This window comes from Diabrotica virgifera, chromosome 8, assembly GCF_917563875.1.
Source record: "Diabrotica virgifera virgifera chromosome 8, PGI_DIABVI_V3a".
In the NCBI taxonomy this organism is placed as follows: domain Eukaryota; kingdom Metazoa; phylum Arthropoda; class Insecta; order Coleoptera; family Chrysomelidae; genus Diabrotica; species Diabrotica virgifera.
The window spans coordinates 88648114-88665475 of NC_065450.1; the positions used below are offsets into that span (position 1 = coordinate 88648114).

The window sequence follows — 17362 nt, forward strand, 5'->3', positions numbered from 1 at the left end:
TTATTTGTCAGCGTTTTTTTTTTGACGGATTTTTACGTATTAGAGTACATTTTTCACAGTTTTATTGTATTTTACCATATTCTAGGCCTTTTGTCTCATTTATCCTTTGATTACATCTCTTGGATATGTATTCAGTTATTTATCAACGTTTTTCTCGTTTTGAGTGAATTTTACATAGTTTTATTGTATTTCGTCAATTTTCGGTCTTTTGTCTCATTTATCCTTTGATGGTTGTAACTATAATTAGTTATTTGTCAATGTTTTTTTGGTTGGTTTTGAGTGATTTTACAGTTTTATTGTATTTCATCAATTTTCTTGTTTTTCTTTGATTACATCCGTTGGATATACAATCAGTTATTTTTCACTGTTTTTGGTTGGTTTTGAGTGATTTTACAGTTTTATTGTATTTTACCATATTTTTCGGTCTCTTTTGTCTCATTTATCCTTTAATGGTTGTAACTATAATCAGTTATTTGTCAATGTTTTTTGGTTGGTTTTGAGTGATTTTACAGGTTTATTGTATTTTACCATATTTTTGGTCTCTTTTTTCTCGTTTTTTTTTGGATTACATCTTTTGGATATGTAATCAGTTATTTATCAACGTTTTTCTCGTTTTGAGTGATTTTGCAGTTTTATTGTATTTTACCATATTTTTGGTCTCTTTTTTCTCGTTTTTTGGATTACATCTTTTGGATATGTAATCAGTTATTTATCAACGTTTTTCTCGTTTTGAGTGAATTTTACATAGTTTTATTGTATTTCATCAATTTTCGGTCTTTTGTCTCATTTATCCTTTGATAACGTCTGTCGGATATATAATCAGTTATTTGTCAATGTTTTTTGGTTGGTTTTGAGTGATTTTACAGTTTTATTGTTTTTTACCATATTTTTTTGGTCTTTTTCTCGTTTTTCTTTGATTACATCCGTTGGATATGTAATCAGTTATTTTTCACTGTTTTTGGTTGGTTTTGAGTGATTTTACAGTTTTTATTGTATTTCATCAATTTTCTCGTTTTTCTTTGATTACATCCATTGGATATGTAATCAGTTATTTGTCAATGTTTTTTGGTTGGTTTTGAGTGATTTTACAGTTTTTATTGTATTTCATCAATTTTCTCGTTTTTCTTTGATTACATCCATTGGATATGTAATCAGTTATTTGTCAATGTTTTTTGGTTGGTTTTGACTGATTTTACAGTTTTTATTGTATTTCATCAATTTTCTCGTTTTTCTTTGATTACATCCATTGGATATGTAATCAGTTATTTTTCACTGTTTTTGGTTGGTTTTGAGTGATTTTACAGTTTTTATTGTATTTCTCGTTTTTTTTTCATTCTTTGCTTAAAGAAATTTTTTGGAAGTCATTTGTGAGTTAAACTAAATCTTATGTAAAATATGTATTTTGTTAATATTGCTAAACATTTTTTTAATATATGTGTGTTTACCTATTTAAACCAATAACACAATGTTATTAATTTAGATAGTTAAAAAACAACACAGAAGTCAGGAGTGGGTTAAGAAAAGAACTGAAATATTATTTAAAGTATTTATTTTATTAATATTACCTTGTTGATTTTTGCATACATATCCCAAAATGAAAGTTAAACAATACAATACACACAATATAAATGCTTTTTAAGCACCCCCGTACTAGTTTTTTTTGTTCACTATAGCCATTTTAAAACACGATGTTTTTTCTCACTTTCGTAATCCAAACCGCCGTTAAGATTTCACTAGGAAGTCAAATGCTAACGTTCACTTTTTTAAACACCCCCGTACTAGTTTTTTATTCACTATGTCCATTTTAAACCCGATGTTTTTATCACTTTTCGTAATCCAAGCCGACGGCGCATTTTGTTCTCGCGTCTGATTTTTAAAACCGACTTTTTAAGCACATCCCGTACTATTTTTTGTTCACTTGTCATGTTTTAAGATTTTTTTCCGGTTGCGTAATCAAAACCGACGTTAGGATTTTATTAGCAAGCACCATGTTTGCTTCCACTTTTTTTAGGCTTTCTATCGCCCTTAACCGTCTTTGTTCATACCCACTAATTTTCTTTATTAACACCAATCGCTGTAATTTGTGTTCTTTTAAATATCGTTTATTATCGATTACGAACTTTTTTAATAACTGGTTATATTCCACATCTGTCTTTTTCACATTTTCATCTATGCTATCATAATTGGTTGTTGTATTAAGGTCCTCTTCTTCCATGCTCTCATTGAAATCTTCACTATGAATTGACACATCAACATTATTGAGTTTTTCTTCTTCACCTTCTGATGCTGATGACACATCATCGTATTTTGTTATGGGGGTGGAAGACGCCATAACTTCTTGTTCAAACACTTTGTACTCTATGGGGCGGTGAGCGTTAGAATCACCCGAAATCACTTCACAACTACGGTTTAAGCTGTTTTCTATGTTTTTAACCCCACTAGGAGTCATCACATCAGGTGACATTTTTAAATGATTTATAATTTTACGACTTGACCTCGCACATACCGGTACAGCAAGTTTTTCTTTCATTTAGGGTACGAACAAGGTAATATTAGTCAAACTACTTTAGTGGGGGGTAGTACCTACGGTTTTATAGCTTAGTGGAATGGGTTGGGTCCAAATTTTAAAATCCCTGCTTTTTTAATACGCTTTATTACCCATGAGCAGGTGGCCAACCAATGAAATGTATGCCGCACCCACCTAGTGTGTTTTACTACCACAGTACCAATCTTTAAAAATGCATGTACTATGATATCCAACTAAATCTTAGATCATGGCTGGGTGCTTTTATTTTAATTTATTTTTTTAATTTATACAATTATACAATACATTGTAGTGAAACACGCGTATTTTTTAATTATTACTGTTCCAATGCATGAAGTTTTTATTTCAGTAGATTGGAAACCATAATTTGCATCTTTTTTACGGCATTCGCTTCTCACTAAGTGTCTGCATGTGTAACTACGTCGATTAAGAGGGAAATATTTCTTAATTTATTCACCGCATCCTTGCCATCGTTCCGCGAGCAGGTGGTCCTTAGCAGGTCACAATACTTTATGGAATTCCGGTAGCTGCTTTTTGCATGTGTGTTACAATTATCATATATTGCAAATCTTGGTTAATAATCAACAAAGAATAGTTTGTGAAGAATTGCTCGAGCTACGTGTGCATTCGACTGTTATTTCAGATCTTGAGATATGTACTCATGCAAGGAACAGTCAAGAATATATTTTTAAATACACATTGGCTTACTTTTTATAAAACACTTTATATATTAGGTTGGTGTTAGAGAATCATGGATTCCTTCTAATGGCGTATAATTATCATGGTCACTGATTTTCGTTAATGCATAATCGTTCCCCATTTTGCTAGTACAATATCATATGTTCCCTCCTCTTTTTTACTCAAATTGTGTTAATTAGACTAATTAATATTCACCCTAGACAACGGATGTTCATCTAATTAATATTCCACAATATTCCACATTTTGCACATACAAATACTCACTACTAATTCAATCGTTTATTGTTGAAAGGAGACAAGTTACATTTTATAAGTTTTGAGAAAACCGTAAAACACTATTTTAGCTATACTAAATTATTTTTGATTATTTGTTTTTGAGTAAACCTAATTATTTATAGGCTGTTTTATCCTCCTGATAAAAATATTACCCTCTTATCTATGATATATTGTTTGTTACCCACACTTTTCGATTTCGTCTTTTTTTATTAGTATTAAAAATATATAACATGATAGGATACGATACGAAGTATATAATTCGATAAAATTCCTAAATAGCACAAACCACCGACGGCGACCGCGATCTTTAAAACCGCGTACTTTAAGTCTGCCGTGTATCACCGACGGCGAGCCGAGTAAAGCCATGGTTTGTTAGAACAGTGAGCGACGCACGGCATACGCGTACAGCAGGATCTGTTGTACTCGACGCACGGCAGATTTGAGTAAGTCGGTTTGTTAGCATATTCTGTCGTTCTCAAAATAGTTTGACGTTTGTTCTCACGGAGGGTGTACGTGTACGAAGAAAAATGAATTCTGACAAAATCTAGGCCATAATTTTATTACTCCTAGAAGAGGATGAGGAAGAAGAGTTGATAATATTAAATTTAAATAAAATAAATAAAAATGTAAACGTTAGTTCATTTGCAGCCAGCTCAATTTCATATCGCGAAACAATATTCATCACTTCAGCTTTAATTCTTGCCTTTTCAATCGTAGGAAATTTCGATAATGTTGAAGCAACACTTTGAAAAAACATGTGTATAGAAGGATCACCTGATTTTTGAGCCAATTTCGATGATGTTTCCGACTTTTTAACAAGTTTTTTAATCAAAGCGGTTCGTTCCTCTCGTCCCATTTTTAATTCGCTCATTAATGAGTAATCTCTGTTTTTAGACATTGACTTTTTTTCGGTTAGCAGACTCCTTGTCAGACTAAAATTTCAGAAATTTCTTTGAAATTTCTCTTATGTGGAAGTTATTGACCATTTATATTTTATATTACCATTGCATTGACAAAAATGGTTTCGAAAAAAAAAGGACTTAGCAAGTGTATATTTCTGGCTCCTGGAGCCAGGAGTAATAAATCGTGTAATACAATAGTAATAGAAATTAGATGTTCGGTTCCGGTGCAGCATATGGTATCTTTGAAAGGCACTACTGAAAGATTTATAGTTATACATAGTACCTTTGTTAAAGGCAGTCTGCTTTTCTCTTTGAAGATTTACCCAAAGTATTGACTTGAAAACAGGTCAAATTAGAGAACTATGTACATATTTAAAAATACGAAAAAGCATACTTACTATAGTGATCAGGGAACTGTAGAATCCCAAAACAAAATTCTGTGCTCTGTGCGTAAAGAGAGTTTAGTCCTAAAACACCGTTTTGAGATAAACGCGTTTAAAGTTTGCAACGTCCCGTGGCGCACTTAATAACTCATTAGTGTACAGTGTGTTAAGTCCCAAAATTGTGGGACTTAACACACTGAGTCTTCATGTTTCTTAAATAATCATGCGTCTAAGCTCAGGACTTAACACGCTTTACACATATTGTTTTTCATTAATATCTCAGTTTAGAAATGGAATTGGACTTGACAAATTATACACACATGTAGATATCAAATTCTAACATACAGATAGTGCATTTTCTAATTTCGACCATTTTTGGACTTAACTCGCTTTACGCACAGAGCACAGAATTGTGTCACGTGTTTAATAATAACGATATTAACTTTATTTTGTACCAGCAACGTTGTTTTATTATAATGCATGCTTCAGTTTAATAAATAATAGTAATAATACCAATTAGTCTAAATACCAATTAAATACTAATACTATCAATTTAATACAAATTACTTTTTCATTTACTTTGTGCAATTAAAAATATGTCAAATCATGTAAACTTATTTTTGTTTGAATAAAATTAGTTTACCACCATGTTGTACACTGTGAGTTCAGCTGAACGTTTGCGTCCAAATCAAATCCGAGTTGATTCCAGCGCACAACGTCGACGTACACTGCTGTCGGTCTTCAGAGCGCGCAACTAAGCAGAACCTAACAACCCGTTAACATACAGAAACCATTCCTTTGATTTGGACTGACGTTCGACGGACTGTGAGTTGTGCGTCGCTCACTGTCCTAACAAACCGTGGCTTAAGTCCGCGATCTTTAAACCCGCGTACTTAAAGTTTGCGTGTGTATCACGCGCTTTACATATTCAGTATTTAGAATTTGCGCTCGGAACTGTTTTGTCGCTCTCGATCCCCCACTTTTCATTATTATTTTGCACAGTCATCAAGGACTGCGCCGACACTTTTTGAAGTAGATGGCTGATTATTTATTTCAAAGTCTACATCTTGATTTGAGATATTTTCACGTCTTGATTCATTCTTATAGACCTTAGTGGCCTCAAAATCTGCGTCACTAAATGCTAGTAAATTAAGGGGCCATATTCCTGGTTTTCAAAGGAGCTTGTAATATTTCTAAGGGAAATACCTCTAAACATAGCTGTTTTGTAATTTTTGGGATATTTTAACAGCTACAGTTTTCCCCGGATTATTTATCATCCACTTATTTATAGTCGAGGAACCAAAGCTTTTCACCTCGCAATTTTTACAGAATGGATCGATTTCCTTGAAAATTTGAGAATAAGTAGTGGATAGTCCAAGGATCAAAATCTATATGATTCCGAAAATTTTTTATTATATTTTGACCGCAAAAGTTGATAAAAACATTCATTCTAAGCAAAAAATGTTCTATACATTTTTTTGATAAAATTAATAGTTTTCGATTTATTCGCTATCGAAAATGTTATTTTTATATCGAAAAAGTCAATGTTTTTCGATAATACTCATTTATAATTCACTCAATTTTTGCCGTAGAAAAAATTTTTTCAAACCAAATTCTTGGAAATTAAATAACCTACAATTTCATGCGTAATTTTTCCGTATCTCTGGTGCTAATCTTTCTAGTTTGAAGCAGGGTTGCAAAAAAACATGTTTTTTAATTTTATACAAAACACATGTTTTTTTAAACGTTTTTTTCTTGTTTTAAACATGTTTTATTTTGTTTTTAACTTTTACGTTTTAAACAAATAAAACATGTTTTTTTATTTTAAACATTTTTTTTTGTTTTGAACATGCGTTTTTTATTTTAAATTTTATAAATCATTGTTTAAATCATATTTTCTTAAACATAATATTAATAACTTTGATTTTAACTTTTCTTTAACATAATAGATAAGAAACCCAATTGCAATTAGGAGCTATTGCCTGGGGAAACCCAGACTATTTACTATTTATAAATTCGCATTGCAAGTTGACTATTGCAATAATAACTACTGTAAGTTATTTTGTGGTGTTTAGTGTTTTTTTTTGAAACATGCAAACAGCGAATTTTTGTACGTGATACGAAGGAGCTTCAAGGAGTGTATGGAAATGGCTTTGACGATTTCAATAAAGAAACAGAAATTATCAGACAATAAATTATCATCCAGAAGCATTGCCAATTATTATTAACGACGTTCTACACCTTCGGAAAAGAATTAAATATTTGCAGGAAATTTTAGTATGTTATAGTTTACTTCAAAAAACTATGACTTGATTTTTTAAAAATTGTTTTACCGTGCCGTTTAATTATTATTAAGGGTCAAAGTTAAGTTTTAACATGGGCTCTTATGGGAATTCTTAAAAAGTTAATAACTTTTGACCCAAATTTACCATTTTTAATTATTTGTGCTTAAATTAAAGGTTTTTTTGTAAGGAATAACATATTAAAAAATGAGGATTGTTTACCGTACCATTTATTTTTAATTTATTTATTATAATTATTTCCGTAATTTCCGTAATTTATTATAATTTATTTTTATAAAGTATTCAATACTGAAACATGATTTGAGTATTCTGCTATAAATGTATTGTTACCAACTTTCGCTTGCATATAAGTTTCCCCCTTTTCCTCTGAGAGGCATACCCCGCAACGAAGGTGTAGAACGTCGTTAATTACCAGGCAAAGTGTGTACCGTTTAATTTTAAATTAAACCATATTATGTTTTCTAAACATTTATGTAATAGTATAGACATGGTGGCGTTCTATGAAACATATAAATACATACTACAGGATTGGAATTTGCTTAACAGCTCCACAGAGCTAATGCATCGTCAGATAACATAGGAAAGACTCTTCTCCTCAACATACGCTTTACCATTCCAAACTACGTAATCGGCTAAGCAATGTCAAAGCTGCTAAGTTGGTTTCAATTTTTAAAGAGCTTAATTGCATCAGTGATGACGTGACTGATCAGATATCAGATCGATAATTTTAGATTACAAGATTACTATGAGACTGGAATAGTTTTGAGAAATTTATTAACTCTTGTACGCAAAATGTTTTAAGTTTTCCAATTTTTGTTACATTCCATTTATTAGTTAATAAATAATATGTATGTTAAAAAGTTTGTATAATGTATTTGAGAATTTTTTTAATATTTATTTATTATTTTAATAAAGAAATGAAAAAGAAAACGCTTGTTTAATTTAAGTGTTTTAAACAAAAACTGTTTTAAATATAAAGAAATTTTTAAAACATGTTTAAAACAGTTGTTTAAAACAAAATGGTTAAAACGAAACAACCCTGTTTTGAAGAAAATGGCATTTTTTACCAAACTACAATAATTCTTTATTCGCTTTTAGCTCTAGATTTTTAAAAACTAATCATTCTAAGCCGATCAAACTTCTAGGATCTATTTCTAATACATAAATAAAGAAGAATGATAAGACCAATGACTAAAAACACTGCCAACTTACATTATTATGCATCCAATTGGATTTCTCCTTATTTTTTCAAAAAAATATATTGATTTTTTAACTGTAACTTTTTAAATTTTTATCCTAGAAAGTTTGGTAAAAAATAATGTTGTAGGTTTTTACAAGATCTATTAATATTCAATCTTTTTAAAATGCTCAGTCGCAAAAAGAGGTGGTTTTGAAAGGGTTGGTAAAGGTGGTTTTTGCATGTTATTACAAGTTTTAATTGTCAATAGTTCACTCAATTTTTACCGTAGAAAAAATTTTTGCAAACCAGGTTCTTGGGAATTAAATAAGGTACAATTTCATATTGAAATATTTTTTCGTATCTCTGACGCTAATCTTTCTATTCTGAAGAAAAAGCCATTTTTTTCCAAACTACAAAAATTCGTTATTCGCTTTTAACTCCATTTTTTTTAAACTATTCATTCTAAACCAGTCAAACTTCTAGATCCTATTAATAATACATAAATAAAGAAGACCAAATAAGGTCAATGACTAATTTTAATTAGGGTGGTGATAAGGAGGTTGCTTCCGATCACTTTTTCGCTGAAAAAAATAGGGACTGACATTCTTTTCATTATAAGCCACTTAATTTTTAAGCTAGAGACTTTTTTTTATTTCTGAAGATAGTTATTTTTAAATACTTTAAATTACATTACTTTTAAAACATAGTTTTCCCGTCTTTTGACTTTGAAACTACAATATTTAGCATTTGACGAAGGAGAGCTAACATATAATAAATTATATCTCGATTACTGTTGGCCCTAAAGAAAATTAAAAAAAAACAGTTTTGTTTATTTTTTTCAAAAGGTACATTTTTGTTGGGTAAAGTTGTTTTGATAAAACGAAAACTTTTGGAGTTATTAGCAGAAAGTTTATTAAAAACATTGGTTTTTCCGATATAAAACCAACACTTTCGATATCGAATAAATCGAAAACTATTAATTTTATAAAAAAAATGTATAGAACGTTTTTTGCTTAGAATGAATGTTTTTACCAACTTTTGTGTTCAAATTTCCACCCCCGAGATGGGGTGGCAACCACCCCCATGGTAAAAGCGCCTTTCGGCATCATATAGATATTGATCCTTGGACTATCCATTACTTATTCTCAAATTTTCAAGCATATCGATCCATTCTGTAAAAATTGCGAGGTTTTGTCCTATTTTAAGCTTCATTACTTGGACTATTAAGGCAATGGAGCATTTACTCTTAAAAGGCCCATAAACTCCCACATCAAGTGGTTGGAGTTTATGGGAAGTATGTGGAGGAAACGAAAGCATTACTATTCCATTATCTCACCCATGAAGTATTGTGTATAGGCTGGTGTGCGACTCATGGTTGTCCAGCAGCAATAATATTTTGTTTTCCTTATCGCATTTTGTGTGGTTGACAACGTGCCTCAGAGTTTTAATAAAATGGTCTTTAGTCATCCACCCAGACTTATTCCCAAATGCTACACTTCGGTGCTTCATATAAATAGTCTTCGTATTTCTTTCTCTGGGAAATATGTAAATCGGTGGTAATGCGTTTTCTACGACGCTTATAACTCCTACAACTGTTGCAAGTTCACCTCTTTTGGCTGAAGATACTAGAATTATTTGCTTCTTATCCTTTGGTGCTACAATTTTGGGAGGGGATAGGACTGTTGTTACACCTGTTTCGTCCAAGTTAAAGTTGATCAGTTTTTTTTCCTGGAAGCCCTCTGTTGTGAACCGGTTGTACTGCAGCCTCCTACTCCTCAAAGTTGATCAGTGCTAAAATTATGTTTTTGTAACACTATCTTGCAATTTTGGAAAAATTCCTCCATTCTTGTTTTATTAAATCCGAGACCTCTTTTCATAGAGTGCCTTTTCATAAAGCCAAGTAGCCAATATCTTCCTGCCTTTTAGAAACATATAGTATTCATTCATCTATGTTTATATGTATGTATGTAAGGAGGTTATGGTGGTAACGCGTTTTTGCTACCCTAACGATGGGGTGATTAACTGGAAGACACTATATTTCCCATTAATACTTTATTATTATAGGTACATTTAATACTCGTTAATAGTACCCAGTTGACGATGGAATGAACGTCCTTAGTCGAGGTGGCACTCTCTACAGTAACCCCAATATTAGACTGTTAGACTGCCCTAAATATTTCTGTGTATGAATACTTATTGATTACCTATGTTTGTAATACTTTCGTATATGTATGTCAAGATTATTATTTCAATGTTTCAATGTTTGATTATTTCAATTTCAATAAGAAATGCAATCTTGCACTAATACCTACATGTGTAAGTTTTGTTTACAAGACTACTTAAACATTCGGCATGCTTAATTGTTTACTAATATATTTAAATATATTACAGTGGAATAATTTTAAGATATTTGAAATTATCTGAAATATTGTTAAAATCTAGGACACCACCGTTCCTAAAGAAAAAAAATTACTCTGCAATTTACTGTGCCTTTTCTCTCTCCCTTTTGAAAGAGAGGAATTTTTTTCGTGTCATCATCATCAACTGAATTTACAGAAAAATACAAATTTATACAAAATATACAAATATACAACTTATTACACAATTAAAAAATAGTCATCAAACATCGTCTATTCTTATTTATTACTTCCTTATATCTCGCGAAACTGAGAAATTATATCTTATATTTTACTTTAACTCAAAGGTTTAAAAGAAATTTACAACTTAAACTCTTAAAATTTAAATTACTCTGTTACTAGACATTTACAAGACAAATATTTTGCTGTTCTCAAATTTTTACATATTCTTCTATTAGAAATTCTCTCTTTTTTTATTCTTCTTGTCTGGTACTTCACAATAATTACATATTTCTTCATTTTCTTTATACTTAGTACTTTTTTCATAGTGTACTATTAAACATAAATCTTCTTCTTCATATTTCTTCATTATTTCATTTTTCATTTACTTTATATTTCATGTACATCTTCTTTCGTATGTATTCATAATATTTCATAATTCTTCATTTATATATCATTTACTTCATAAATTCTTCTTCTCTAACCCTTACCTACTCGGTGGGTAGTTTTTCGCAACTTTATACCCTTGAATTTGCTTCCGGTCCTTTTGCACGTCCTTAGTCGTGAGAAGGTTTGTTCCAAAAAGACAAAATGGATAGTTGTGCGTCTTTAAATATCTTCTTCGTCTCGCATCCCTAAATTCCTATTTGAACCTACTGCTCCCCCTTAGTTGAGAATAGGATTACTTCAAATCAAAAACTGGGTATGCTAAAATCTTCTGATCTTCATTTTTTACCAGTTTTCTTGACAAGAGTGTGTGTTTTTTTGTTTTGTCTAGATTGTCTCATATTAATTATGCTTTTAATATATTAAAAAAATCAGTTATCTCATTAATTCATTATCATAAAACATTAAAAATCATATAAATTTATACTAAAATTCGACCAATATTAAAAAAAAAATAAAATCGAAAACCTATTATCGGTATCTAAAAAACTTCAGCCTTCAATAATGAAAAAAAAATCGAAAGAAAGTGTTAATAAAAATAGACTATATTCTGTTAAAAAAAATCGATTAAAATCTCCTGACCATAAGGAAAAATTTAAATCCTAATTCTAAATCTGTTTCTGGGCCCGGGTACCCACAAAATATTTACATAAAAATTACGAACGAGAAAAACTTACAATAGCTAAAAATAGTTTATCTTTTTTTTTGACACTAATTAAATATAAGTTCAGTTTCTTCGCACGAATAGTCACTTTTACGTCATAAAAAAATAGTCTATTTCTCTAAATGAGATACAGTCTTACATCACTTGTCTTATGTATTCAAATAAAACATATTTATATTATAAGAATTTAAATTTATTTTATATTATAGAAATTTAAAAGTATATTTATATCATACTCAATATATGCTGTTTGTAGCAGTATAAAATATTCTCTTTAAATATTCTATTTTTCACATAACTTATTCTTCATTGTCACTTCATTTTCATTATGACTTGTTTTGTCTTTATTCTTGTATCAGTTTACTTTCCAGGACATATTTCCTTAGTCTGTATCCTCTTTTCGTATAAAAGAAATTCTTCATCGTTAGTCCCTATATATGGGATAGACCTTGTATATAAAAAAAATCAAACTTCTCTTCCATATTCATTTTTTATTTTCCCTTTTTAGGATTCATTTCTTTGTAATTATCATATTTATCATAAAAGTTCTTTAAAAATGTTGAGTGCATTATTTTCAACAAAAATTTCCATATTAATTATTTAGACATTTCCGTCTCGTAAGTCCTGTATTTTGTTCCAACGTCTCAAAGTATTTCTTTTCTTATCTTATATTATATAATTCAAATAATAATAATATTTCTTCCATTATATTCTCAAAAATATTCTAATTCATCGTAATTCCATAAAATCTTCCTATTACATAATTTCTTAGTGTACATATAGTACTATAAATAGTCCATTTAAATCGTATATTATGACATCTCAGCACATTCTTTTGTTTCTGTTCACGGTCAATATCAACATTTGAGAATAGGTAAATATACCTTACCTTACGCAAAATAAAAGTGTTTAAATAGCAAAAAATTGATAATCACAGTTAAAAATATAATCTATTAAGAATTGCAAAAATTCGTATCTTTCCTTAAAAATAAAACTTAATATCGATACTATAGTCAAAAATAGATATCAACTAACTTATTGAATATATTAGATTCTTTATATTATATACTTAAAAATTAATAAAAATTATGAAAACTTCACCTAGTTTGATAATTATTGTATTCAATTAAAAAGTTAATACTTCTCAAATAGATTACCTATATTTTTACGTTTTATTTACTTAATCAAAAAAATTATTCTTATCTGTGAGATTAATCTGTGAGACTGTATGCAATATAAAAAAATAGCTTATTAAAAGTTACTCACGAATTCACACACAATTATTGTCCACTATGGTCCATTTTCCTCGACGCTGGGCGTGGTCCCATGTCTCCAAAGCTGTTCCTGCCGACGTCTACCATTTCTCGTATGGTTGGCCTCTCCAGCTCCCTATTGCAGCTAATAATGCAATTTTATAAGAGGATTTGTACTTTACCCCAAATTTTCTGTCTTTTCTTCCAGGTTTTTGTTGCCATTTTTTCTGTTTTCTACTGCTTCAGAAGTCCAGTCCGTCTCTCAGATCGCCATATGGTGGTAACGCGTTTTTGCTACCCTAACGATGGGGTGATTAACTGGAAGACACTATATTTCCCATTAATACTTTATTATTATAGGTACATTTAATACTCGTTAATAGTACCCAGTTGACGATGGAATGAACGTCCTTAGTCGAGGTGGCACTCTCTACAGTAACCCCAATATTAGACTGTTAGACTGCCCTAAATATTTCTGTGTATGAATACTTATTGATTACCTATGTTTGTAATACTTTCGTATATGTATGTCAAGATTATTATTTCAATAATAATATACAGAAATGCAATCTTGCACTAATACCTACATGTGTAAGTTTTGTTTACAAGACTACTTAAACATTCGGCATGCTTAATTGTTTACTAATATATTTAAATATATTACAGTGGAATAATTTTAAGATATTTGAAATTATCTGAAATATTGTTAAAATCTAGGACAAGGTGTTTATTTATTTATTTATTTTATTATAATTATTACAAAAGTATATCAAAAAAATATTAAAAACACAAGAACAATCCACTTACCTACTCTTGCATTTTCGCTCTCGTATCCATCATCGTCACACTTTTGTAAAAACTCGTCAGCCGTCATTGTTCTTAATATAAGTTTGTCTTTTTAAATTAAACGTTCTGGCTGCCCCTCTTTGGGACACATTTCTTGAAGACATTTTGTAGAGCATCTTTTATACGCTACTCACTTATATTTGCTCGATCTGTTTTATTTTGGTGATTTCTTACCAACTGCAATACAAAAAGTATCAAAACAATCACTACTACTAAATAGGGCTTTTCATTCACAGTCATTTGTTTCGAGCTTCTGTCATGTGTCACATAATATTAATATATTTACGTCATACGTTATTGGTATTAGGACCGTGCAAGTTCGGCAAAGCGACCTCTATTTCTACGCTCTGTACTTTCATTCGCACTTTTAATTATATTGGCCAATTATATTAGTCCTGGTTGTTGGATAATTGTCAAGACCATAGTCCAAAAAAATAATAAGAAGAAAAAATAAGATGCAGGTTATGTTTAGCAAACGTAAACAATTGTATGTACTAAATAAAATCAGTTATTAAAATGCAGTACTGCAAGCAAAATACAATTAATTAAATTTACCTTCATATAATAATTGCATATCATATCAATATTGTGGAGCAATATATAATTTTTCTGCGTCAATGACAGAAGGTATGAAATATACGTCAATTTGACAATTTCAATTGACAATATGAATTATTTAAGATATATGCAATATTTCTCCGCGACTCACGCACGGTCGTTTCTAGTTTCCCTTTCCAAGTACTTGCACACCGCGAATATAACAATGATACAAACTAGAGACGTATGACGTAGATATATTAATATTATGTGACACATGACACAAGCTCGAAACAAATGGCAATCGATGAAAAGCCCTATTAGTGTGGGACACAATCGGCCACTGCAGAATGTACGCCATTAGGCCGGCCGAAAGTACCCCGTCTGACTTTGCAAGCATGAAAAATTTATTGTGACCTTCTGGTCTGTTCTTAAACCAAGAGGAGTAATTCAAATTTCCCGCGCCGTAAAGCTTGTTTGTAATTATTCTAACCTCAGGCAAGTTTACTCCACTGTTATCAAATTTTGACACTAATGACCTTTAAAATATTTTGACACTATTGGCATTTCATAGGTTAATTAAATTATTTTATTATTAAATTATTTTCTGCGTTATTCCTTTAATTGTTAGATTTTTAGTCTGTTTTTATATAAAAAAACAGTTGTTTTTAAAACTCTTTAGCGACGTATTAGTATAATAAGTATAATATTTATGGATTACCGTCATAGGCCGATATAATCAACCCAAAAGAGGATGTATTTGTGATATTTCTAGTGACTTTCTTGGGTGTGAATCTGTCTTTTTAGTTTACTCGTCTTGGTTTAAAAACAAAGCTTAGCGATTTTCAATTTAATATGAGCAAATTTTTACAAAAATATGTGGGCAGCAACAGAAACTCTAAATTACATAAAATGTATTTGTTTAAAAACATATCTTTAGCTTGAAAAACACACTTAAAACAAAACAAATATTTGGACGCTGTTTATTGCAGAAATACCAACAACTAAAGTGAAGATGGATTGTTGCACATTTCTAGAGAAAAATTCTGCTTACTTAAATTATTTGCAGTGACTGAATGTGCTCCCAGGCCGAATGTGCCCCACTCTCCCCTAGGGTCTATAAGAACGAAACTTAAGTACAGGCGAACATATGTCTCGTGAAATAAAGTTGTCACTGCGCCGAAATAAATTTGAAAGTGGGTGTTGAGCTTGAGCAAAGCCATTCGTGAGTAGATGTTAAAGAATGATCAGCTCGGAATTTTTACAGTGCTGCATTGTTTCCTACTCGCGGTATTTAAATTTGATTTTGGTTTTTTTATTGTTGTCATTCTACGTTTTGTATTTGTGTATTCTGTTATTATTTTAGTTTTATTCATTTTATGCAAAAGTTCTTCGAACTCTAAAATTAAAAACTGTAAAGGTAAGTGAAAAATAATAATTGTAATATAAAAAAGTAGATATATCTAAATATTAGTGTTATTTAATTATAGCATGGAGCTTAAGATCAAATATCCGGACAACCTATTAATAGTCAAAGTCGAGAAATAATTGCTAATGTGTTAGCCTTCATGAAAAAGGAAGCTGAAGAAGGTGTCACAATACCTCATCATAGCATAAAATAGCGTGTGGTAGCAGCGACAGGTGTTCCCGAAAGTACAATAATTTATAAAGTCTCAGTTGAACAAACTAAAATTGAACAAGTTATGTCTTATAGAAAGTAGTAAACAAATACCTATACCATATTTTATTTGTATCCATTGCAACTTCTTTATGCTGGCACTAATAGAATATATGTAATTGCAGGATAATGCTCCTCGTTTTCCTCTCCAAGAAAACATATAACAGAAAAAAGAAGCAAACTTTTGAAGACATTGACCAAGAGTTGTTAAGGCGTATTATTCATATTTGCATACGAGCGATGCAGAAGTACCTTAGCTAAAAAATATTCGGTCTAAATTCAGAGATACTGGAGGCAATCAAGGTAGTTTTTAAGAAATTTTAGAAGATTAATTATAAGAGACACTGGTTTCCGTTGGAGAAAATCAAAAACAAATCGAAAACTTCTAATGGAAAGATATGACATCCAGAAGCTTCGTATGCACTACTTAAGAGCTGTTAATAAATACCAAGAAAGAGATCGCCCTATAGTGTATGAGGATGAAACATATATTCACTCAACACGTACAAACCGCAAAATAACCTTAATTTTCAGATCTAGTACTGAAATAGGCGACTATCACGACGACATGTCTTAAAATTTTAAGATTACCTCCATATTTCCCAGATCTTAATCCAATTTAGCAGGCCTGGGCCAGCTTAAAATTGTATGTAACATCAAAAAATATTACACTCAATATAAATAATGTAAACGAGATATGTGAACAATTCTTTGCCACTTTTCCTCACACTGTGTGGCAAGGCCGATGCAACTATGCAAAAAATGCGAACAAGGATTTTTGGTTCAACAATCAACAACAGAAAATAATATGGAAAAACTTGTCATCACTCTAAGAGATACAGATTCGGAACGGGATTTTTCTGATGATGAAGAATCAGATACCGAGGATTTCTAACTCCTGTGGGTAAAAAATCTGATTTATTTAAACCCCATTTATTTAATAATATCTACTACTTATTATTTAAGAATTTTCACTAGTAATACCACTAGAGGTCAAATTATTTCCGGAAATTTTTTTGAGATCATGAATATTTTGAAAATTTCCCGAGTCGCAGACGAGGGAAATTTTCTAA

General features: G+C 30.6%; 1 protein-coding gene across 1 annotated transcript in view; it reads left to right on the forward strand.

The window, feature by feature from the left end:
• LOC126890791 (zinc finger protein 271-like) overlaps nt 1-17362 on the forward strand; it is a 54406-nt gene that overhangs the window by 27881 nt on the left and 9163 nt on the right. The window lies entirely within an intron of this gene.